This window comes from Callithrix jacchus, chromosome 10 (genome assembly GCF_049354715.1).
Source record: "Callithrix jacchus isolate 240 chromosome 10, calJac240_pri, whole genome shotgun sequence".
Lineage (NCBI taxonomy): Eukaryota > Metazoa > Chordata > Mammalia > Primates > Cebidae > Callithrix > Callithrix jacchus.
The window spans coordinates 31,831,937-31,856,423 of record NC_133511.1 but is presented as its reverse complement, the minus strand read 5'-3'; the positions used below and the strand labels follow the sequence as shown (position 1 = coordinate 31,856,423).

At 43.9% G+C, this 24,487-nt stretch overlaps 1 protein-coding gene and 1 long non-coding RNA gene across 19 annotated transcripts in view; both read right to left on the bottom strand.

Annotated features, from left to right (window-relative positions):
* NTM (neurotrimin) overlaps positions 1–24,487 on the bottom strand; it is a 974,035-nt gene that overhangs the window by 291,071 nt on the left and 658,477 nt on the right. The gene's annotated exons all lie outside the window — the stretch shown is intronic.
* LOC144578069 (uncharacterized) overlaps positions 1,131–24,487 on the bottom strand; it is a 28,564-nt gene continuing 5,207 nt past the window's right edge. The window contains exon 2 of the long non-coding RNA XR_013523143.1: positions 1,131–17,524. This is a non-coding gene — a long non-coding RNA (uncharacterized LOC144578069). The remainder of the gene's footprint in view (positions 17,525–24,487) is intronic.

Below are 24,487 nucleotides of genomic sequence, written 5' to 3'. Positions count from 1 at the left end.
ATGTGCAGTAAGTGTCACCTGTGTTATTACTGTTATTGTTAATGGCCATCACTGAGTGTGCAATACCCTTGACAAGACCTTACAGAGGACTGAGGAAAACTCAACCAAACAAAACAAAATTAAATGTACACAGCATACTCATTCAGTGTGGATTCCAGCTATTGAAAACCACTGTTACGTCTGCATTGCCAGCAGAAAGCTGAATGCCTACATATCCACAGCAGTGATGTCCCTGGAAGGTGTACCACCTGACCATGGGCAGAGCACCATAAATACCCTGCTGCTACCTTCCAGCCCCGGTAGGGTGTCTGTGAGCCCCGCTTCTTACTCACTCGCATCCCATCACCTCCTATTGCATCCTCGCACCAAGCCCTTGGAATGTCCCACCAGTGCCGCCATTTTTTCCCTCAACTTCTCCCTTAACCACAGATAATTCATTCTGAGCTCCATGCCAGCAGGAAGGGTGTCTGATCATTTTCCACGTCCTCCTTCTTGATTCCATCATCAAAGGGAATTATGTGCCAAGGTTTACTATAAACTAGATAGATACCTGGGTTAGCTTTTGGAATGCCACCACCAGTACTCCCTCAAGAGATTCACTTTCTCAATTCAGGATTGAAAATGCTTACAAATCGCAAGTTCATAAGTTAGTATGCCTCCTGCTGCCCCTCCTTCCTCTTTCTCTTGGGTCTAAATTGACTGTATTCTATATTTAGAATATAGAATACACTCTATTCTACCAGCTACCAGTATAGTCAAGGAGAAGCTGACATTCCTTTCTAACTCATTGCAAGGTAACTCTGCCTCCATCCATCTGCCTCTCCCTAACACGGAAATTTGCTCTGGGCTCTTCGAAAAAGGATTTCCCCTCAAAGTGTATTCACCATGATTTGGCTATTTTCAGTGAATTTGACTACAAATCAGAATTCACTGTGTCCATCCAGTAGTAAGTGCAGACAAATGGCGTTGTAGCTAAATCTACAGCTTCATTTAAAGAAGAAAAACCAGTCAAGACTCTAAGGTGATAATCCTGAGTCTCCTATGGAGACCACACAGCTCGGCTATAGAGCAAATCCTAGGCCCTTTAGATAGCAGGAGGCTGAGGCTGCAGTGTGAAAACAATATTTTGATTTTGTTTGTTTTTTTCTTTGAGATAGAGTCTCACTCTGTTTCCCCAGCTGAAGTGCAGTGGCATAATCTCAACTCACTGCAACCACCACCTGCCAGGCTCAAGCGATTCTCCCACCTCAGCCTCCAGAGTAGCTGGGAGTACAGGCATGCGCCACCACGTCTGGCTAATTTTGTGTTTTTAGTATAGATGGGATTTCACCATGTTGATCAGGCTGGTCTCAAACTCCTGGGCTCAGGCGATCCACCTGCCCTGGTCTCCCAAAGTGCTGGGATTACAGGTGTGAGCCACCATGCCCAGCAACCTTTTTATTGGGTAACCACTACATTTGCTATTGTAAATAGACCCTAAGGTTCAGTGATGCTACTCTAGTGGATAACTGGCTGCTGGTCCTGGAAGGAAACCCACCAATTAGGGTAATCAGCACACAAAAAAATAAAGAACAGCCTTCTGTTTTAGAAAACACCTGAATGGCTTTAAACAAGATGAATGCTCTATTCAAGTTATTGAAGCAAGGATTTACTTAATTTTGCAAGAAATTTATTTGAGAGGTTGGGTGGTGAATGAGGAAAGAGTAGTTTGTCCTCATTTTTTCATGTTGCTTCACCCTGATAAGGTCTTCCTCCTGTCCTCATTAATCCCTCTACATTTCCCAGTCCAAAGAAAATCCCATCAGCTTGGTCCAGAACTCCAGAATCCTTTCCCTTTGCATTATGAAAGAGACTAGAGAGTCCCTGTAGCATGAGATTGTTTGGTGACTAGCTGCTCTTTTTTCCTAGACTTGGCAAGGTAAGAAGAGCAGCTGTGAGTGTCGACAGGCCAGATTCTATGCCTGGATCTAGATATTCATCTATTGGTGACCTCACAAGTCTTCTGCCTCATTTCTGTCAGCTAAAGAATGACCATTTACCAGGTCAGGCCCTGACATCAGGTAAGCCTCAGATCAAATCTTATCTCCATCACTTGTCAGGTGGGTGACCTTGGACACATTACTCAACCTCTCTAAGCCTGTGTCTATTCATTGATAAAGGAGGACAATAACGGCTGCCCACTCATAAAGCCATTGCAAGCATTATGCTGAATCATGCATGCCCAGGGCTGAGATGCTCATTATTTTTGCTATGATTGGTAAACCACAGCAACTAGTGATGTTGGTGAAATGCAAGGAGAATGCAGTGGGAAGCTATCAAACACTGTACAAATAAGATGGGTAGCACCAGCAAAGCAGTATTTTGTTGTCGTTGTTTCATTATTATTATTTTAGCTCTTACTTTAGGTCCATTTTAGAGGTGACAAGAGATGCCATGAGCAAAAAAAAAATCCAGAGATTCCTTCTTTTACTTACATGGAACTCTGAAATACCTGACACATTTGAGAAACACGCATTTGTTAAACATTACTAAAAGTTTAAATGAGGATTTACACACACACACACACACACACACACACATTGAGCCTGGAAAATATAATTGTGAAGAGAGAATCAATTCTACGATTCCACACGCCCCCTAGAAAAACAAAAGGGAGAACGAGGGATTCCCCAAATCGAATAACATTGCCTTCAAATAGAAAACTTGGAGTGAACAAGAGATTGACTTTTCCATTTGGTGCCTTAATTCCTGTCTGTAAGATTTCCTGCTGTTTCTTGCCTGAGAATGTTATTATCTATCACTCTTCTAGAATGAACAGGGAGGAGTACATCTCTCTGAATCTCCCTCTCTCTCTTCCTTGCCCTGATAAGCATGGCAGAGCTAGGGGCTGTTGACAAGATTCACATTTTCAACTGATAATGTGCCATTTACACTATGAGTGCCAAAGAGAGTGGTGGGTAGTGGAATTCAAACATCACTATGTAAGGGGGAAACATACCAGGATTCCCAAATTTAGAAAGAATGCCAGTGTCCAAAAAACAGAAAAACGTAAAAAGCAGGAAGGGAAAAAGGGAGGGTTCCAATCATGTCAGTTATTCCTGGCAAAACTGTGGGATCACAGCTTTGTGGATTAAGGATTAAGAGCAAATTTGGCTTTGTGAGTCTCCCTCCTTGGGATAAGTATCTGTTGAGGACTTTCTAAACCAGTTGCATATTTCTTTAACACACAAATGTTTTTACTTTAATAAGTAACTTCTATATAAAAGTCCTCTTTATTTATTTATTTTGCCCTACATTGTAGAAGTAAAATGTCCACTGCCAATTTAATCAGTTCTTTTGCCTCCCACCTGTCTCTGACCTGGGAGATGAGCACTGAGCCAACTAGGTGCCATCCCTCAGTGAGCACAGGGGTCAGGCTGGGCCCATTATTCTGCCAGCTTCCATAGAAGTAAATCCAATCTTCAGGGAACATGGTGAAATAAGGAGCTTTGAGGCCTTCTCACAGTCGCTTCTGAAACTGACTCAGCATTTGATAAAGCTCACATATGGCTTTGTTCCTCACATTACAGATCAGAACTGTAGATGGGGTAGTTAGGTGAGCAGTGAGGAGTGGCCAGGGCTTAGCCAGCATTCTTCTGACACTGGTGTCTAAAGGGTCCTCCTGGGGAGGAGGAGGCTCTTGACTTCCTTCGCCAGTCCTGCCAGCACCTTGTCAGCTTGACCATCATCAGGGGCTGCTTGTCCAGGCAGTCAGAGCCTGGGAGATTAGAGTCACAGGAAAACATTAAGTGATTTGCCAACAAGGATAAGGGTCCTTGTGACCAAAAAACCTTTCTTCCTTCCCTCCTGGTCATCAGAACCCACACGAAGTGAAAACATAAGAAAAATGTAAGTAGTTGGGATTGCAGATTCAACATCCAGATTCCATCATTCCAAACCCTGGCTTTAATACAAAGTAGCTGTGTCATAATCTCTCAGGCCCTCAGTTTTCTCATTTATAAAATTGGTATAATAATGGTACCTGCTTCACAGGGTTACTGTAAGGATTGAATTAGCTAATATCTGTGAAGCAGTTAGAACAGTCCCTGGCATAAAAAAAATCATCATCATCATCATCATTATTACGTTGCAAATAAATAAAAGTAGGCATTATTTGTATTTTTCTACCAGTGTGACTGAGACTTTGAGAGATTAAGTTACTTGGCCAAAGTCACAGGGTTACAATTCAAACTGACATATATCTGACTCCAGAAGAAAATTCCCTAACCAAGGAGCAAGGCTTCTGTCTTGACCAAGGTCAGCCAACTCACTGGGACCAAGACACCCTTCTCACCACCCCCGACACACTGCAAGGCTCAGATTTTATCAAGTCCTCTTTATTGAGTTTCTATTACAAGCAGGCATAATTATGCAGAAGAAGAACCAGACAAGGCTGGGGGCAATACATTTAAGTATAAAAAGAAAACTACCAGAAGCAATAAGACCAAAAGAGAGAAGACACAGGCCATTCCTGCAAGCTCCACCCATCTCCGCTCCTGACACACTAGCCCTGCAGGTGTCTGTGTGCCCACATCTGGTGGCCTGGGCACCTTTTGCTCACGGGCAGTTCTCTACCTTGCCTTTCCCTAGCTGCCTCCTTTTCATCCTCATGGAGCCTCTAGATGCTCCCATGTAGGCTTTGTCCCCCATAAACCCTTTCAGAGCACTCACTTCTCCTTGGAAGCACAGGTCTCAATTGGAGGCAATTATTTGTGTAATCGCATGTTTGTGCTTCTCTCCCCACTTCATGGTAAGATCTGTGAAGGCAAGGGCACTTTCTCTCTTGTCCCACAGTGAATGCAGTGCCTGTTATACAAAAAAAAAATCATTTGCCCAGCCCCTTTCTCTCCATCTTTGTTACAAATGAATTTCAGGAATTTTCAGAGCAAGAAAATCCTTGCAGGGGTGGGCTGGTTCACAGGGCTCTGAGGATCAGCCATGGAAGGTCCTGCTGCTGCTGCACAGAGCTGTGCTCACAGGCTACTCTCAGAGACCTGGCTGTGAATTTCTCTAACTTCCTCTCCAGCTGATTGCCCCTGGCTGGGTAATTATTAGCCAGCCAGCTTGCCTTTGAGCAACACATATAGCAATACAGGAGAGAGGAGCTCATCTCTCTCCCCACCCCACCCTTCTCCCTTCCCCACCCCCCAGCCAGCCTGTTCTCTCTAAACCCTAAAGTCACCCAACTGTGTCATGCTGCCAGTGGCCTCAGTTAGGTAAATGCCACTGAGCAAATTTCTGACTGCCTTTGGGATAGCCCAACTCTGAAATTCAGTAAAGGTCAGTGGAAAGCTGGGAGAGAGATGCTGCATCTTTCAGAGTCACCTACTCAGGAGGCTGCACATATTTGTGTATCAAAAACTGTTGTAGGGGCCCCCCAGAAGGAGACTCTCAAAAATGAGGCATCAGTTTTCCCTAGAAAGTGGCTCCTCCTCCATCAAGTCGGAGACAAGTCTGACAGGCAAAAACTTTGGTGGCCACCCTTGTGACTGAGCTAGACTGAAATGTCCCTCCTTGATTTGTTTTTCCCTCCATCAGGTTTTCCCATCCTGGACCTCTGGGTGAACAAAGCACTGGTCCTCTTCCCCAGAGGTGTCACAGTCATGCTGCCACCAAGGTAAGCAAAACCTGGTCCCAGGTGAGGGTGACAAAGCAATGTACACCTCATATCCAGCCATGCTGATCACTCCCAGGTCACAGCCAAGGGCACACACCTCTCACTGGCAACCCCTGCAAGAGACCCCAGAGACCCCAGACTCCTCCATGTGTGCTGGAGGAGTTGATCCTCTACTCACTAGAAGTGTTGCCTCATGGCTGCTCTTCAGCCTCACCACCACGTCCCTGCCCCAGCCTAGCCTTGCTTACAGGGAGGAGACTGGCATGGATGAAAGGGCATAGCTCCCTCCTCAGGTGCAACCAGCCCCATAGCACAAAGGGGAAATGTCCCCTTGCCCTTCTCCTCCTAAGTGCATCCTGTAGATATCAGTCTCACAGTCTCTATGCCTGGGCCACCTGGGATGTCTTCCTCCGGGGGTCACTTGGAGGAAGTGTTGTTGCAGTTCTCCGATATACTTTATGCTCTGTCTCACTTCTGTCAGATGTGTTGGATTTGCTTCTTTGTTTCTTTCCTTAGGTATGTGAGGTGCGTGGCCTTGAAGTCAAGAGGCTACATCTCGTCCAATTATATTTCCCTTCAGTTACGTTTCCTATGACCTGGTCATATCTGAAAAATCGAAATTCTCTTTTTCTGGGCTCATAATTAACAGAAAAATAAAAACAAAAACCCTGAGCAGCAAGGCAGAAGTCCTTCTCTCTCTGGTTAAGTCAGCCTTGAATCTCCTACAGGGTAAGAGCTGACTCTTCAGAAGCCCCCAGTCCAGTACCCCACATGAATAGGTGCAGATGGAAAGAGTCCATGATTTCATGTAGCATCTGCTCAAAAAGAAACAGCTCTGCAGTTCTTGAGTTGCTAGTTTTTCTTAGTTTTGTGTTGTTGTTGTCATCGATGTTCCTGGTTTTTGGTTTGAGCTGTCTGTTTTGAGGGTGTAAGAATGAGAATGCTGAGACCAGACTGACCTCTGCTGGGAGTCTCAACTTCTGAGTCCCTGAGCCACTGCAGTTGCATCTGGACAAAACCATCCACAAACATCTGCTGTGTTCACACTTCCTTCTCACACAAGGCTTCAGATAGATTCTGGAATTACGACCAGAAATGCAGAACCCTTTGCACTCTGAAGGGTTAGAAGAATCTGCTCTTATAAGAAAAGCTTACATGGATGTCACGGTCATTCTGTTAGTCCCCAGGAAGTACCGGCCCCTCTATTCTTGATGCTAAATAATGACTCAACAATTCTCCACACAAGGACCAGAAATGTATTGATGGCATGGAACCAGAGATCTTTACAAACTACAAAAGACAATCTGTCTTCGCTCTTTGCTGGAGGCTCTTAGACTCTGCCTTGGAGCTGAAGGGAGGGAAGAGGTGGAGGCATCTTACTGTTCAACAGTGCACACCTTCAGATTCGGCAAGGGAGAAGGAACCCCAGGTACTGGTCAGGCAGCAGCGTGATCTGAGGTACCTCTGTACACCTCTAGATTTTGAGCTCATCCAACAGACAGATAAAGAAAAAATGGTCTCTTCTTTTAACAGTTTAAACAAAGCTAAGCAGAGCAGGCATGCAAGCATGAACCTGTGTAGACATGCAGACACATTCAACTATATAAAAAAAAAAGTTAATAGGAACTAATTACAAGTGAAATGCTAAGTTGGGTAGAAAGTGATGGCATTATGGATTGAAGGGCAATCCAGCTCCACACTGAGACGTCAAGTGGGTGGCCCACTCAACTTTGACCTCAAAAGGAGATCTCACACAGATCAAAGATGTATGTAACATGATACATAAAATAGAAAAGTCTGATTTAGGAAAACCAGAGTTTTCTTCTCTCAGACTCATAAAAGTATGTGGAAAAACAATGGGGCCCAAGAGGAGGGAGGATCGTGGAGCACATGTGTCTGTAGCTGAGCTTGTAGTCTGCCCTGCCTGGTCACTGGGTCAAGAACAGGATGTGGCTAGGAGGCTGTTATCTGCTCAGAATGCCAGTGACGACCAGGCTCTCGCAGACTCTCCTAGCTTGCAGACCAGGAGTCCTCATTTTGAAAGTGTGGAGCTTTTGCTTCAAAATAAATAAGAGGTGCTGAGATCAAGCCATTGAAGAAAACTGACATTTGAATTGGAAGCACAGCAGACCAAAGGCTTGGAGACAAAGCATTCATGAGCGATACTGAGGAGTCAGCATCAGGCTGGCCTGGAGCCTTTGTTTGATACCTGACCTCAACACTGAAAGACTATTTAGTTAACAGGACAAAATATTCATAAGGATATTCGGAATTCAGCATCAGGGTGGCCTGGAGACTTTGTGTGAAATTTGACCTCAACATTGAAAGAGTATTTAGTTAAAAGGATAAACTTCCCTTCTGGAGCATTCAGTGTCAGAATCCTGCTCACACTTCTTAGAATGAATGATATCTACGTCAAATACCAGCCCAGAAGACTGGATGGAGGCAAAGAAGGTCAAAGCAAAAACTTGGGAAATAAGCAGGCCTACATTCCAATTCCAGATTTGTGGTTTAGTCACCATATGACCATGGACAGGAAATGACCTCTGAGCCCAGGGTTCCATGAGTAAAAGTGAGATTAACCTTGAAATTCCTAGGGTTACCACAGGGACTGAGGAAGACAGATCTTGGTAGAATTCCCAACACAGAGTAAATATTCAATATGGGAGAATAACTGGGTGATAGATAACAGATAGATTAATGATTTATAGATAGATGGTAGATAAATAGTAGATAGACGGACAGACAGAGTAAGCCGGTGCCCAGCTGTGCTCTCTGTTACCCACCACAAAGGCCCCTTGCCTTTCTATACAGAGCATCTTGTATCCATCCTACATGCTGCCCAGGAAGACATGAAGCACACAGGGGAGTGTCGCCCAAGAATGATCTATTATCTGTACTCAGCATGTTCCCGGAAACCTGTTGTCCCCAGGAGAACAGGTGAAAGCCTGACACTGTCAAAAAAGTGGGGGAAGCTTGCTGCTTAATTTTTTATTAATGGCATTAAAATTTCTTTGCATAAGCCATTAATCATTAGGTCATATGAAAGGCTTATGTTTATTCAGAGAGTATAATAACTCACAGCAGTAAAGATGTATGACTTCTCCATTGGCCAGTACAAGTGCTGTGTTGTTATGTAAAGGGCTGGATTTTTTTTCTTTATCTTATTTACTTTTACTTAGAACAGTTAGCTCAATTTAACAAACATCTATTTGAATGCCTTCAACAAAAATAAATACAATATGGCTTGTCTTGTGGAAGAGCTCAGGATGACAGTGATAGTGACAAAATAGCATGAACAGTCACCATTAGCTGTGCACACACCAGCCAGTCTCTGTGCTGAGCATGTCACACATATTATTTTACTTATCTTACTTAATCCTCATTACCATCCTATGAAGTAAGCACTATTATTATCCCCATTTTGCAGAAATTGAGGCTTGACTATATTGAGTAACTCGCCCAAGGTCATAGGGTTCTGATGGTTATAATCTAGAAGAAGGGATGACAGAGCTATGTACAGATAAAATTCCATCTTGGAGTCTTTATATCAGCAACTCTATTTTTACACACAAACTGCAGGATGAGAACAGCAGTATTCACTCATCTTTTATTTTCCCATCCAAAACAACACTGCTGTGGATCCTCGGACAGATTTCCAGAGACAGAGGAAGTTCAGAAAGAGCTCAGAGAAAAGGGTCACCAGTTCCAGGATCTCTAAGAAAGTTAGCTGTTGGGCCAGGAACACTGACTTGTATGGCTGCCATATCCCACATGCTGTGCTGTGGGAAAAGGGAGAGTCCAGAAGTGAAAACCTCAACCTCACTAGTATTGACTGATGTTGAGAAATGGGCTTCGAAGGAAGCCCATTTCTTATCTCTGATCTAGCTGCATTCATCTTTGGGAGGTAAGTAGATCTGGTACCTTTCTTGTTGGATTAAACCTAAGAAAATGGTGGGTTAATCATGAAATAGAATATTAAATTGCCATTCATATCACATCTGAAAACTAAATAATTGCATAGAAGACCATAATAGTACGTTTGTAAAAGAAGCCAAATATAAGGGAATACACAAAAATAATAACTTCAGATATCTCTACATGTCGAATAACAAATGAGAAAAATGTTATTAATTTTTAAAGAGCACAGTCTAATTACCAATACATTTGTAAGAGCAGGCTCCTTTACTCCCAGCTCCTCCCGCTCCTTCCTCTGACTTCTTCCTTCCCCATTTCACTTCCTTCTTAACATCATCCTTTATTTCACTTCCTTTAAATGGCAATTGCCTCCCAGAACTGCAAGCACTTAACCCTTTAATAAGTACAAAGAGATGTGTAACTGCTTATCACAAGAGCACTGTATCCCAATCATAAAGAGAACACAACAGACAGCCCGATACGAAACACTAAAGCTGTTACTAAGGATTTTTGCATTGATGTTCATCAAGGATATTGGCCTGAAGTTTTCTTTTTTTGTTGTATCGCTGCCAGATTTTGGTGTCAGGCTAATGTTAGCCTCATATTTTTGAGTTAGGGAAAAGTCCCTCCTTTTCAATTTTTTTGGAATAGTTTCAGTAGGAATGGTACCATCTCTTCTTTGTACCTCTGGTAGAATTGGGCTGTGAATCTGTCTGATCCTGGGCTTGTTTTGGTTGGTAGGCTATTTATTACTGCCTCAATTTCAGAACTCATTATTGGTCTATTCAGGGATTCAATTTCTTCCTGGTTCAGTCTTGGGAGGCTGCATGTGTCCAGGAATTTATTGACTTCTTCTAGATTTTCTGGTTCTTCCTTCATCTCACTGTGGTCTCTTCCACTAGGCAGTGTCCCATGAAGTCGTGCTCAGGAAAAGCACTGGGCACTAAGGGATAAAATGTCGCTAGAGGACTCGCTCTGGTGAGGGTCCCAGTGTGGGCGCTGGTTTATATCACACCCACAATAGCAATGGGGCAGCTTGTTGACTCCCCAGTTTTCTCCTGTATCGTCATCTTCTCTCAGTTATGGGCCACCTCAGGAACATGGAAATAAGAGAATATCGGAACTCATGAGAAGATGCACGAAATTCAGGAGAGGTGTCCTCCTCTTAAACAGACACATCTACTGAATTCTACAATTTATTTTTCTTTTTTGGCCTCAGATTTTCCAACTCTGAAACACAATGTATGTCATCGACTCTAATTTCCATGTATTGCAGGAAAAAGGTAAAGCCTTACCATGCAAATGCCTTATATCTGCATGAAAGAAAGAGGCACACAGGCAACCTTATTATCACTTGAGCCCTGTTATTGGCAGGGACTACTTAAGCTGAAGGGCCACAAATTATAGAATGACCTCATGGTAGGCACTGCATAAGGCCCATTTCAAATCTCTCATATCTCTCTCTCTCTCTCTCTCTCTCTCTCTCTCTCTCTCTCTCTCTCTCTCTCACACACACACACACACACACACACACACACGCACACATGCACACAGACACTTGGGTGTCTGCCTTCTTAAAATGCTGAGATGGCAGTAGTGCCATTTATCACAAGATTGGGCCTTCTTTAACCAGGAGAATGGTTCTCAGGACAAAGTGACATTTTCCAGATGATGTATTTCATGCAACCAAAACTTTGTATGCTTTGAATGGGTTTTCAATCTTACCTCTCTCGTCTTCCATCCAGACACAACCTGACCATAGTAAGTCCCCAGACTTTCTGCAAATGTCTGGTGCTGCGGCCTCTTTGCCTCTGCCAGCTAGTTCTGAAGAGAATACTTGAATCATGTGCTTGAGATGACCCAGAAGCAGTGGGCAAGTGCCATAATGGCTGACCACTTTCCAATCTTGCAAAAACTATAACTGAACCTAAATCAACAATCCATCAAAATCGCTTGAGTCAGGGTTTATGGCTCCAGGTAGGGCCAACATGCACCCGGGTCTCTTGCTTTGCTACACCCTGGACTTCAATAATTGTAATTTTTGTTTTAATTTTGAAGATTTTAATGCACAAAAAGAACATCCCAGAAACACAGGTATTGACTTACTAACAATGAAGCAGTATATAAGGAGCCCCCTCCCTGCTTAGTAAATGGGAAAATAGTGTAAATAGACATGAAAGGAGGTGATCACTTCAGGATTAAATGCAAACTCTAAAGTTGTATGCAACATTCATATATGGCTTATTATAGCAATATTTTATTAATGATGTATATGCCAGAGGATGCAGGAAGGGGCTTGATGAGCTATTGACAGTCAGCTGAAAGCACCCTCCCTCATCTTAGCTGAAAAGCACATGGCTCTTACTGTTAAAATGTCCTTTGTTAAGGCACATGTGGTCAGAATTGTTCCTTTTGCTTTTGACAAACTCATTAACCAGTACACATATTGCTTGAAGGAAGAAGAGTTAGGTCAAATCTTACAAGCTCAGGTCCTTAGTGACCATGTAGGAGTTTGCAGAAAAACTAACCACAGCTAAGCAGTAACAAGAACATGAGACTAAACCTAGGATTCCTCAGCTACTACCAAAAAGCAATGCCTTACTCCCATCCCTTGGCCATTAGAATGTTGGAAGAGGATTCCTGAATTCTACTTTTATGCCACAGCATCATAAGAGCTGCCCCTGCCTCTAGAATGTATTCGCTTTAATCAAATCCTCTTCATACTTCCGCTTATGTAACAGAGGCATAAATCAACAGTAATAAGCCTAGAAAATGAAATATGGCTCTAAAATATTTACTTTGTGCACCAACTATGTACCAGAAAGAGTCCTACAAACTAGGGATATAAGACGAACAAGAGAGATCGTCTTTATGGAGTTTTGATGTAATGCGGATGACAGACATTATATACAATGTCATAGCAGATGGTACATAAATAATTGCTTAATTTAAAAAGTAATCTAGCTTTGTGTATCTTACCTATTCCACCCTGCCTTATATGGCCGATGCAATACTTGACTTTGACAGAATACTGTGAACAGGTATTTCTAACTATGAAGTCTGTGAGTTTATGATGGCAGGACCCATCTCATACTCAATTTTGTGTTCCCATCTCGAAGCTCAAAGGCTCTTTGTTTAGAGTGGGAGAATCCTTTCTGCTGTTGGAGGGGGATGATGGCAGTGCCCAACAGCAAGAGCTAGCAGCCTTTTCGCTGAAGGTGTCCAGGGAAATTTCAACACAACATTAAAAGCACTCATTGAAAAGAATGATGCTGTAGAAAATTCCAGCATCTGGGACATTGAAAAGGTTAGGCTCACATCAGCTTTTTTGTTTTGTTTTTTTGTTAAAATTGTTCCTCTTCAGCAACACATCTGGAGCCCAAAGAAGATGTGATTTACCAGCAGGAAGCGTAAACCTCCCTCGGGCATTTCCAGCCCCAGCAGCCATAGCTGCTGTAGAAATGGAGCCATTCCTCTACTGATACACAAAGCACATCTCTCACTTACAGAACAGGAATGAGGGGCATGCTATTCGGCATCTGTGACCAAACCAAAACACCTCTTTTAGGTTCTGACCCAAATGAATTCCTCATTTTGGGTCTAGGGGAAAATGTGTAGACACGTACCTGTGATTTTAAGTGTACAAGGGAGATTACATTGTGGCAACCTACTGCTCACGCATTAAAAATGATACATAGTCATAAATTTAACAAGGTCAATAGCATACCAAGCCTTCATGATAATTAGCTTATATTCCTGGTGCTTAGTCCTCAGGCTGGAAATCTAAGTAATAACTCAAGACCACTAACAACATGTAACAATAGTTGTTGTTTTACAGCTCAGTAATGTACTAATACATGGCACTTACTTGATCTTCTCAACATGATGGATTGTCTCCCCAATTTACAGATGAGGAAACTAAGCCTCAGTGTGCTTCAGTGACTTGCTGAAAGTCACACTGCTAATAAATGTGAGAATCAGAAGCCAGCTTCATGTTTTATGGTTCCAAAGGCCACAGATATTCCACTATCATTCAGTACTGCCCAGTAATGTGGATCCAAAGGCCACAGTCATTCCACTATCATTCATTACTGCCCAGTACTGTGGATCCAAAGGCCACAGTCGTTCCACTATCATTCAGTACTGCCCAGTACTGTGGATCCAAAGGCCACAGTCGTTCCACTATCATTCAGTGCTGCCCAGTACTGTGTTTTCGAAGGCAAAGTCGTTCCACTATCATTCGGTACTACCCAGTACTGTGGATCCAAAGGCCACAGTCGTTCCACTATCATTCAGTACTGCTCAGTACTATGGATCCAAAGGCCACAGTCGTTCCACTATCAGCAGTAGTAGGCGGGTGTTTGGCCCAGACGCTGTCATCAGACATGATCCTTCCTCTGCTTCCATTTACCATGGAGAGAGAAGCAAGACTCCTAAATCTTGGATTTGCTAATAATTGCACGTTCATACCCACTGAGCGACAGAAATGTATCTTGGGGAATTATAGTTTAATAATCCCACAAGTCAGCACATTAATGCCCAGAGACAAAAATAAAATGTATGACTGATTAAATATGCTTAAGGTTATTCTGAATACATTTGAGGAAATCTGATCAACAAAAGTCCTTTGCTTTCACCACATAAGAGTGAGACTCACAAACATCCTTCACCCCCACATTCTTTTCATTCAGATACATGCGGCTTCTCCCTGTTTCTCCCCCATCTCCTTGCTTACAAATTTAAAAACAACAACAAAGAACAAAAATGATGTCCCCAAAACCAACCACGTCTTACCTCCCCCCACACACACACACAAACACACACACACACACACACACACACACACACACACACAAAACAAAAAGGCAGAGCAAAAATAACAAAAAGGTAGAGGTGATACGTGTGTTTCACACAAAGAAAGCCTCCAATCCAGAAAAATGTAACTTAACAATTTAACAATTAACAAAAAACATTTAACAATTTTATTGTTAAATGTTGGGTATGGAAGACTCCAGTGTGCTTATTTTATGAACAAAGGGTGAAACTAACTTTTACTGGACAGATTTCATGGTGATTTACTGGTGAGGAAACTGAGCCACAGAGAGATAAAATAAATCACTTGGCCACATCTGCAACATGAGCATGGGAGTGACATGCACATTCGTGCTGCTGTCTTATGCCCACACCCATGCCTTGTTGCCTGTCTCTGTTTCCTCCAGTTCAGGCCTACTTCGGACCCCTCTGCCCATTAAGCTCCCAGCCCCATCTGGTCCCTGGGTTGCCTGTCCTCCGACCACCACTGCAAAGGTTTCTTGGCTCCTCTTCCTGGTCCTCGGGTCCTTCTCATTGAAGGTCATTGGCTTCTGAGAGTGAAAGCAAAAGAATCCAGACAGGAAACAGATTCGCAAGTATAGCAATCGCTTGAGGCTAGGTGTTCAAGGCCAGCCTGAGCATCATTGTTAAGACCCTCTCTTTCGGCTGGGCGCGGTGGCTCAAGCCTGTAATCCCAGCACTTTGGGAGGCCGAGGCGGGTGGATCAGGAGGTCAAGAGATCGAGACCATCCTGGTCAACATGGTGAAACCCCATCTCTACTAAAAATACAAAAAATTAGCTGGGCACTGTGGTGCATGCCTGTAATCCCAGCTACTCAGGAGGCTGAGGCAGGAGAATTGCCTGAACCCAGGAGGCGGAGGTTGCGGTGAGCCGAGATCGCGCCATTGCACTCCAGCCTGGGTAACAAGAGCGAAACTCCATCACAAAAAAAAAAAAAGAAAGAAAGAAAAAAACCACTGTCTTTCTAAAAAATATTTACGAGGGGCCTTCCTAGATTAGACTCAGACTGAGATCTTTGACAAACATTAATGAACAAAAGGCCCTGCTTTCAAGGGGCTTACGAGCAAGCAAGGAGTACCAGGCAGCAAACAACACATAAGTCAAGTGCACAAAATATTAGAAGGTGAAGGTGGCTATGAAGCAAAGGAAAAATAGGACAGGGTAAGAAGAATGGAGAGTGGGAGTGGGGCCAGCTGCGGTCCAGCTGGGTAGGAGGCAGTGCTGCTGGGGAGGGCGAGATTGGAGCATAGACTGAAAGCCCAAAGGGCCAGGCCTCACAGAGCTCCCTGGACAGAGTGTTCTGGGCAGAGGGAATAGCTGGCGCAAACAGCCCATGGACACCAGCATTGCTGCTGTACCTGACTGATGCCCTCACTCAACTGCTCAGACACAGAGCAAGACTTGAGAGAATGAGCCTGGGGAGAGTGAGGTTTACAACACAAGAAGCTGCTGGGGAATGGAAGAGCAGAGGTCTGTCTGAGTAGAGTGTGTGAAGGTAGAGTCCAGAGGTTCCATGCTGAAGGAGAGGGAGATGCTGAGTGCAGGAGGAGCACGGGGACATGAGGAAGGCAGACAGGTGCGACGTCCTATGGGGCCCACCTTGCCTGATGAAAATGGGCTTTCTTCTTAAAGGCTGATCTCCTCACCTGGAATATGCATGCAAGCCATCAGTACATCACTTCTAGGGCCCCCAGGGAGTGGTCACCCAGCCAGGGGTGACAGCACCGGTAAGCACAGCCACAGCAGCAAGGGTAGACTGACCACTGATCTAATTCCAGACAACGTGCTAAATGCTACACATGCACACTTACTTAATTCTCTAAACGGCCCCACGAGACAACTCCAGTCTTACCCCCTCTTTACAGTGGGGGACACTGAGGCTCAGAAAGGATATGTGACTCGCCCAAGGTGGAACCAGGCTTCAAACAGCTGCTGTACTCAAAGGATCATGCGTTCCTCAGGGCACTAACAATTGCAAGTCAGGGAACCAAACTGTCCTCAATCACATCCATGAGCTTCCCTACAATGGATGGGGAAGCTCATGGATGTGATTGAGGACAGTTTGGTTCCCTGACTCCACATACAACACACAGCCAGGGCCAGCTGTCTTGGAAATATCATTGGCCAAAGAATGCATGAGGGCAATGAGCACCATCAAGGAAGGTGACTGATCAAGATAACCCTTTACCCCTAGTGAAAACAAACTCAGGCTGCCTTCAGTCACCTGTGTTGGAATGGAACTCAGACTTACTAAAGCAGGAAAGGAGCTCAGAGGGACCAGGAGGCCCGCCAAGCAACACATGCCACAGGCAAGCCCCAGTCCTGCGACATCTTTCATGCAGGCAGAAAACCACTTCCTCTCTGCCCCGTGTGTGCACACATGCACCATCTAATATTTTGTTTGCAGGTCTGCCTATTTACATAGTTAATTTGAGATCTGTTTGCAAACACAAATTAGTTTGGTGCAATTACTTTGTGCACGGGCATGGAGTTATCTGCTTCAGCAGTTTAACAGCAATGAGAGTGGCTGCATAGCAGCATATGGCTGTCTATATATAATCACAATATTACCTGCGCATATTAGTTACATAGCAGTTACATTATAATTAGTGCCATTTTCAAAGACATTCAAAAGAAAGGAAAAAAATGTATTTTAATTAAATCAGCAAGGTGTTTTCATTGGAGGGGAAGTAGGAGAGTGTGTTAATGACTCACAGCATTCCATCAACTGAAATGCAGACTGCATGCAAGCAACTTTCTGGCTCCCAGTGGAAAGAAGCTGCTCTCATAACAACACTGAGTATCCTCATCCCACGACCTGTGTTTTTCAGCCTTAATGATACCATGGTACTTTCTGACTCTCCTCTGCAGGCCAGCTTAAATCATGGACTCACAGACAATGGTCAGCTGGAAAGGACCTCAGCAACTATCTGGCCCATTTGACTATTGTCCAGTGTCTCCCTCCATTCAGTGTTGCTATAAAAGAATACCCAATAAGATGGTTTATAATGAAAAGAGGTTTATTAGGTTCGGCGTACTGCAGGCCGCACAAGAAGCATGGTGGTGAGGGCCTCAGGCTGCTTCTTCTGCTCATGGAGGAGGTGAAGTGAGCCGGCCTGTGCAGAGATCACAGGGTAAGAGAGGAAGCAAGAGAGAGAAGGACTCCCATCTCTCACCAGACCCTTTTCCACAGCCAGCTCTCATAGCAACTAACAGGGCAAGAGCTCACTCACCCACAAGGAAGGGCATTAATCTACTCATGAGGGATCCATCCCTATGACCCAAACACCTTCTCTTAGGCCCCACCTCCAACATCAGAAATCAAACTTCAGCAGGGGTTTGCAGGGATCGAACATCCAAACTATAGCATCTGGAAAAGGAAGCCGATTCCCAAGCAGGCAGAGTAGTAGACTCCGAATCACACAGCTCCATGGAAACACTGACACAGGACTCAGGTCTCCTGACTTGCATCCAGTGCTGACCCCAGGATACCACCACATGGCTGCCACACTTTCTAACAGCAAGACACACTGCCCTTCAGTCCATTTTCCCAAGGATTAGGAATCCACCTACATTAGACATCCTCAGAAAGCGTCACGGTATGACACACATCAGTTCTTAATTAATAAAAACAAAGAGTTAAGAAAGGCGCTTAACCCAGGTAATTCAAGCAAACATGAGGAAATATTCAGATTTCTCCACATGGTTTCCAGTACTTGTGCTATTAAAAGTGTGTTGCCTCCCAATGACAGGAATTCATTGAAATGGGTTCAAATGGATGGGGCCACGCTCTGTCATTTGTGTTCCAGATATACCATTCGCTTGGTGACACTGGGCAGGTTACTGAACCTTCTCAGCATTTCTCCCTGATAAGGAATTACACATTTAAATGCTTTCCTCTCCTTTCTCATTATAAAAAGGAATTTTTCTTCCAACAGCCACTGCATTAACATGAGCTTCAAATTACAAGAGGCAGTGACATAATCTCAGGGTTGATATTGTCATCTCCTCGCTGAGTGGAATGGGTCAGAATATTCCTTACACCCAATTTCCCCCATGCTGCCAAGTACGATATTGTCTCCAGCCTCTCTTATGAAGAAAATGTGAACTTGGAGCCTTGGGGAGGAAAGCATGCTGTTATTATCACCAGGCCAATTGAGGAGAACAAATAGCATCGCAGCATAATCAACATCTTATCCCAAATCGTTTCTGTCCTTCCTCCCTAGCACACCATTTAACACTCCATGCAGAAGAAACTAAATATCCTTAGTAGCATAAGACAAGAAACAGACCACAGTAGAACAGGATAAGAGATCGCTGGTGTCCATCAGGAACAAATGACCATGTAATAACTCTGTAATTACATGGTAACTAGAACTGATTGAGCCTGTAAATTATATCCTTGTCACCCCTGGGTAATGATGCAGCTCTATCTCCCATCTACAGAGAGCAGCAGCACATGGTCCACACTCATGGAGAGATAAGGGAATTCTTAGCTGTTAAAGCAGATTTGCTGCTGATGAGAGGTGGCAGAGAGACAGGCTGAAATCTGGGATTTAATGATTTTCCAGTTGAAGCATTACTGCCTTGCCAGCTAGAGCAAGACATCCATTACCCAGCCAGCATCCTCCATCCTCAATCAGAGGGACTGACAAAGGGCTCCAGAATTCAAGATGAAAGGAACGGGCCTCATGCACACAGGAACATTACACATGTGTGTGGACACACACACACACACACACACACACACATCCTAATAGCCCAATCGCCAATTTACATTCCCTGAAACATTTCATTTGCAGACCTCTGAAACATCACTACTGTGGCATTTCACCGAATATTTTAATACTGGGAAGAATACTGTCTCTTTTTATGCAACATTCTCTCTGGGACCATTATGCAGACGCATTAAGAAATTCTGTGTGGTGGATCATTCAGCAAATATTGTTTGACAGCCGACTATGCATATAGCATTCTGCTTGGTGTTAGAGAGGAAACAAGGAAGCATGACACTTAATTCTCTCCCTCAAGGATCCAAGTCCACTTACATAGATGATATAAAAACACACAAAGTGAAATTATCATGCCACAAGGCAGTATATAATTACTGCCACATGACTGGTATAGACAACAAGAGCTACAGAAGAGAAAAGAGGGGACTTACTCTGATATGACAGAATCATAAACATAGCTTCTTACAGATTAAAATGAACATCTAGGAGAGCCCGAATATCAAGTTCATATACGGTCTGTTGGAAAGCAACATTTTAAATTTCTCTTGTCCAATCCTCTCAGTTACTAAAAGCAAACAACAGCAAAACAGATTTTTTTGTTAATAAAAACCATGGGAAGAAAACCATCAGAAATATGAGCACAAACAAGTTTAAAATTGAGTAATCAAGATGCTAGGAGGCCAGAAATATGCTCCTATTGGCACTACCCCTTTGGAGTTTGAGTGCTTATATCATGGATGCATATCATCTGTCCACAGCAATGGGAAGATTTTTGACCAGCACAGAGATTTAGCAACCAGGTCAAGACCTAGAGAACCGGGGTCATCAATTGAAGAAACAAGGAAAGGCTTTGGCAAGCATCCAGCCTTGGCGCAGTTAAAGTGAGGCACAGTCTATTGGAGAGCAGAGCAGTCATTTCTCTGAGGCTCCGAGGAGAGAAAAAGAAACTCTACTCCTCTCTCCAGGTTCCTTTGTTCCTAAACTCCCCACCTTCTGATGGCAAAACTAGTGTCAAGGGCAGAGTAACATGACAGAGTTACCATCCATTCACTGCTGAGGGTTAACCCAAATGCCCTCTGGGATCTCACCTGGATTGATTGTAAGGCCATCTGCCATCATCCAGTTGCTCACCTGAGCTAGCTTCTGACCTGCTAACCTTCCAGCCACAGAGCTCCAACATCCTGCAAATGTCCTCCACTATGAGATGCACAGATGCATTTAATATATATCCTGAGGTTTGTCACACTGAACCTCAGGCACCCCTTGAGGCAGGTGAAGCAAATTGTGGTGAGGCAATTCAGGACTAGTAGTGCCTAGTAGCAGGTGATCTCTGGGCAGGAAGGAAAGAGATGAGAGCACCAGATAGTTTATATTTATCCACAGAAGGACTAAAATCTGTGTGCTCTATCCTGTGAAACAGCGCTCCCAGACCTTGAAGCATTTGCAAGGTCTCTGGGAAGATTTTCTTTTTCTGAAATAAGTGCTATCCCAAAGAAAACAGCTTTGCATTAATGCAGAAGCCTAGTAAGGTGAAAAAGTCATTTTGATAATGCCTCAAAAAAGTGTCCAAGTTAACTACGAGACTGTGTATGTGTTTTCCATCTTAAGGTCATTGTCTCCTCCGCGAAAAATAAAAGAATTAGATGAGATGATCTTTAAGGTCTTTCTAAGACTGAATATTCTATGAAGTAACAGGTTGTAATGACCAGTTTGTCAAAACCTAATGAAGACTAATCACATCATCAATCTCAAATTGTATATAAAGAATACGAGATTCCTGTTTCAATCAACCATTAAGTCTATAAAACAAATCCAGTAAGCCAGGCTCCTGGTCTATCGCTGACTCATAAAAACGTGTTTCTCAAAGAGCCAAGCAGGATCCCAGGGACCATACCACAGCCAATGACGGCTGATCTGCAGAGGTCTTTGATTTCACATTCAGGAATTGCATTTGGTAATATGCTTCTCATGCTGCATCTGGTTCACATGACACAGTCCTAACAGGAAAGTGACAGCATTAGGGGGAGCATCAAGCAGCCCCTAAACAGGTGAGCTTTCGTTTGCCTTCAGGAGGCAGTTTCTTCTGCCAGTGAGATCTCAGTGGTGGTGACAGGACTGGACTTCTGTCTACACCTGCAACTCTCATTTTATTTACAGTGGCCACAGGATCAATATCTCCGCCCCTGGAAATAAAGCTTTCTACTTTGCATTGGAATTTATCTTCAATTGCTGCTGGAAATCATTATCACACAATAATGTTCTATTCACCACTCATGTTATCTCTGCAGCTAGGCAGATTGCCAGACATTTGACTGCCTGACACCAAGTCCATTTGGTGCATGACAAAAATAAAACCTTACGTTGCCTGAAAATAACACGAGACACACTCATCATCTAGCTGGGGATGATTGGGCTACTTTCTTTTTCTGAGGAGTTGTCAGAACGCATGTCAATCACGTGGCGCTGCCTGCCTGCAGCTATGAGTGCCCTCTCATTATCTGTGTATAGTGGGCACAAAGAGAAAGCTTTCAAATTTATCAACATTGTTATGAATTTCAGAGGTAAAGAAGTGAGGTTTAAAAAACCAGGCATATATGGCTGTATCTCAGCCTTACTTACCTTTGGTTGGGTTCATTAATCTAAATGTCCTTTCTGTGGAGTTCAAAAATGTCTTCTAAAATCCTACTAAGTGTTAGGTACTGATCTAGATACTTGGGATGATAAATATAGCATTCTGTCCTGGAGAAGTTTAACTTAGGATGTTAGGGAAAACTATACACACATAACGTCAACATAATATGATGAGACGTGAATAAAATGTTGGCAGAGTACCAAGGAAGAATGTTGTATCCTAGTTACGAACTCAGAGGAGCCTTCTTAGAGGAGATACCAATTGAATCAGATGCCTTAAAGTATGAGTAAATGAAAACTTGAAGGGGTGACTTGGAGGGCATCCCACTCTGGAGAATTACAAGCGAATTCAGAGCTGAACAGATGTTGGAGTAGGGACTGGTGAGTATGACACCTGCAAGAGGGTCCTAGTCACTAGAACCTTCATTAGAAGAAGAGTGATGGCTCCTACCTCCCCAGTCACCACAGGATATTTCACTTTGGATATGTTGAAATTGAGGTGTCTATTGAACATTGACTTGGATATATCCTACATGTAGTTGGAAATACTTTCACTACATTCAGGGGAGGGGCCAGGGTCAGAGACAGTAATGTATGCAGCTCCTATACACAAACAGCAGTGAAAATCCAAGGAATAGATGAGACTTCCCACAGAGACGACTAAGAGCTTTGAGTCAAGAACAGAACCCACATGTAAGGGGTTAGCACAGGAGAGAAAGTGCACACAAGGAGACAAAGCCAGAGCATCATGGAAGAGCAGGAAAAAAAAAAACAGAGCAGGAGAGCAGCGTTGCAGAAGCCGAAGCGGGAGAGGGCTTCGGAAGAGGCAGGTGGTGGAATCGCTTGAACACAGTGGCGGACACGTGGTCCGTGGTGGAGTGATGGCGTGGTGGAATCAGCAGTGTACGTCCATTGTGATGTGTGCAGTGTGAGAACACAGTGGCGGACACGTGGTCCGTGGTGGAGTGATGGCGTGGTGGAATCAGCAGTGTACGTCCATTGTGATGTGTGCAGTGTGAGAACACAGTGGCGGACACGTGGTCCGTGGTGGAGTGATGGCGTGGTGGAATCAGCTGTGTAAGTCCATTGTGATGTGTGCAGTGTGTGAGAACACAGTGGTGGACACGTGGTCCGTGGTGGAGTGATGGCGTGGTGGAATCAGCAGTGTATGTCCATTGTGATGTGTGCAGTGTGAGAACACAGTGGCGGACACGTGGTCCGTGGTGGAGTGATGGCGTGGTGGAATCAGCAGTGTACATCCATTGTGATGTGTGCAGTGTGAGAACTTTGGTCAGAACAGTTTTAATAACCTCAGCAGTTATAATACAGATTTCCGTTGATCAGTAAATGAATATAAATGACGACAGACTAGTCTTCAAAAACGCCAATTAAAAATGAAAGATAGAGATAGATAAAGAGAAAGATTAATGGGTGGGAGGGGCTTTGGGTAGGTTAATTTGGAGGGAGAAACCAGATGAGAACAAGAAAAATTAAAGACTTCCACACATAAGGGATTATACAAATCATGCTCTCTCACTCTGAGTAAAATATTATTTTCAACATCCAGGACATGTCTAGTCTATTAACAACTTTCATTCAACCCTGTCTCCACCGTGCTCCTCTCTCCTGAGCACTAGATGTGTATACACAACTGCCTACTTGGCATCTCCACTGGAAAGCCTCAGAGGCATCTCAAGCCTTAATGATGAAAGTAGAACTCCAGATTTCCCACCCTCAACCTTCAGACTTGAACTTCATCCAGTCTTCCCTACTCCTCATTCCACCCAAAAACCTTGAAGTCCTCCTTGACCCATCTCTTTATCTCATACCAACATCCAAGCTACCAACCACTTCTCATCACTCTACCTGCAAAACAAATCCAGAAGATGACTCTTTTACACCATCCCCACTGCTACACCGTGGTCAAAGCCACTCTCTGCTCTCATCTGGAATATGGCAACAGTCCCTTATTGGTTTCCTTGCCTCCAACTTGACCCTTGGAGTCTATTCTCCTCATGGTCCCAGAGTTAGTCTTTGAAAATAAAAGTACAAGTCACTTCTCAGCTCAATACGACTTAATGACTTCCCTTTACAAAAAGAGCAAAAGTGAAAGACTTTCACACAAAGAGTGAAAGTCAAAAACCCACACTCTCTGGTTTGTGTGGTAGGTTGAGTAACTGGTCACGTATCTTTTCCCTCCCACTGTGGCAGGGTGTACTGTCCCACCACAGTGTTTGGAACTTGTCCGTATACCTTGCTTTGGCCTGCATGATGTTTGTAGACAGGAAGTGAGGCTTGCAATTTGCATGGGTGGCCAGTTTGTCATTTTGGGCCCTGGAGTTCCATCAACCAGGTTTGGGTGAGTAGCTGCTGGCTCCTCAGTCTGGGCCTCAGAAGTGGAAGAAGTCCTAGCCCAATTTTCAGTCTATAGTCATCACAGCCAACCCACAAGTCCAAAATGAGAAAAAAAATGCTCTTTTGCATGCCCATGCGTTTTATACAGCACTATTGCCGCACTAGCTGACGACCTCAGTGATCTAGCTTCCCACTACCTCTCCGCTCTCACCTCCTGCTTCTTCTCCTTTTCTCACTCTAGCAATGTCACATCAGCCTCTTAGGTATCCTCAACCAAAGCATACTCCTGCCACAGGGCTTTGGCATATGCAGTTCCCTAGCCCAACTCCACAATATCCAAATGGCTCCTTTCCTCACTTC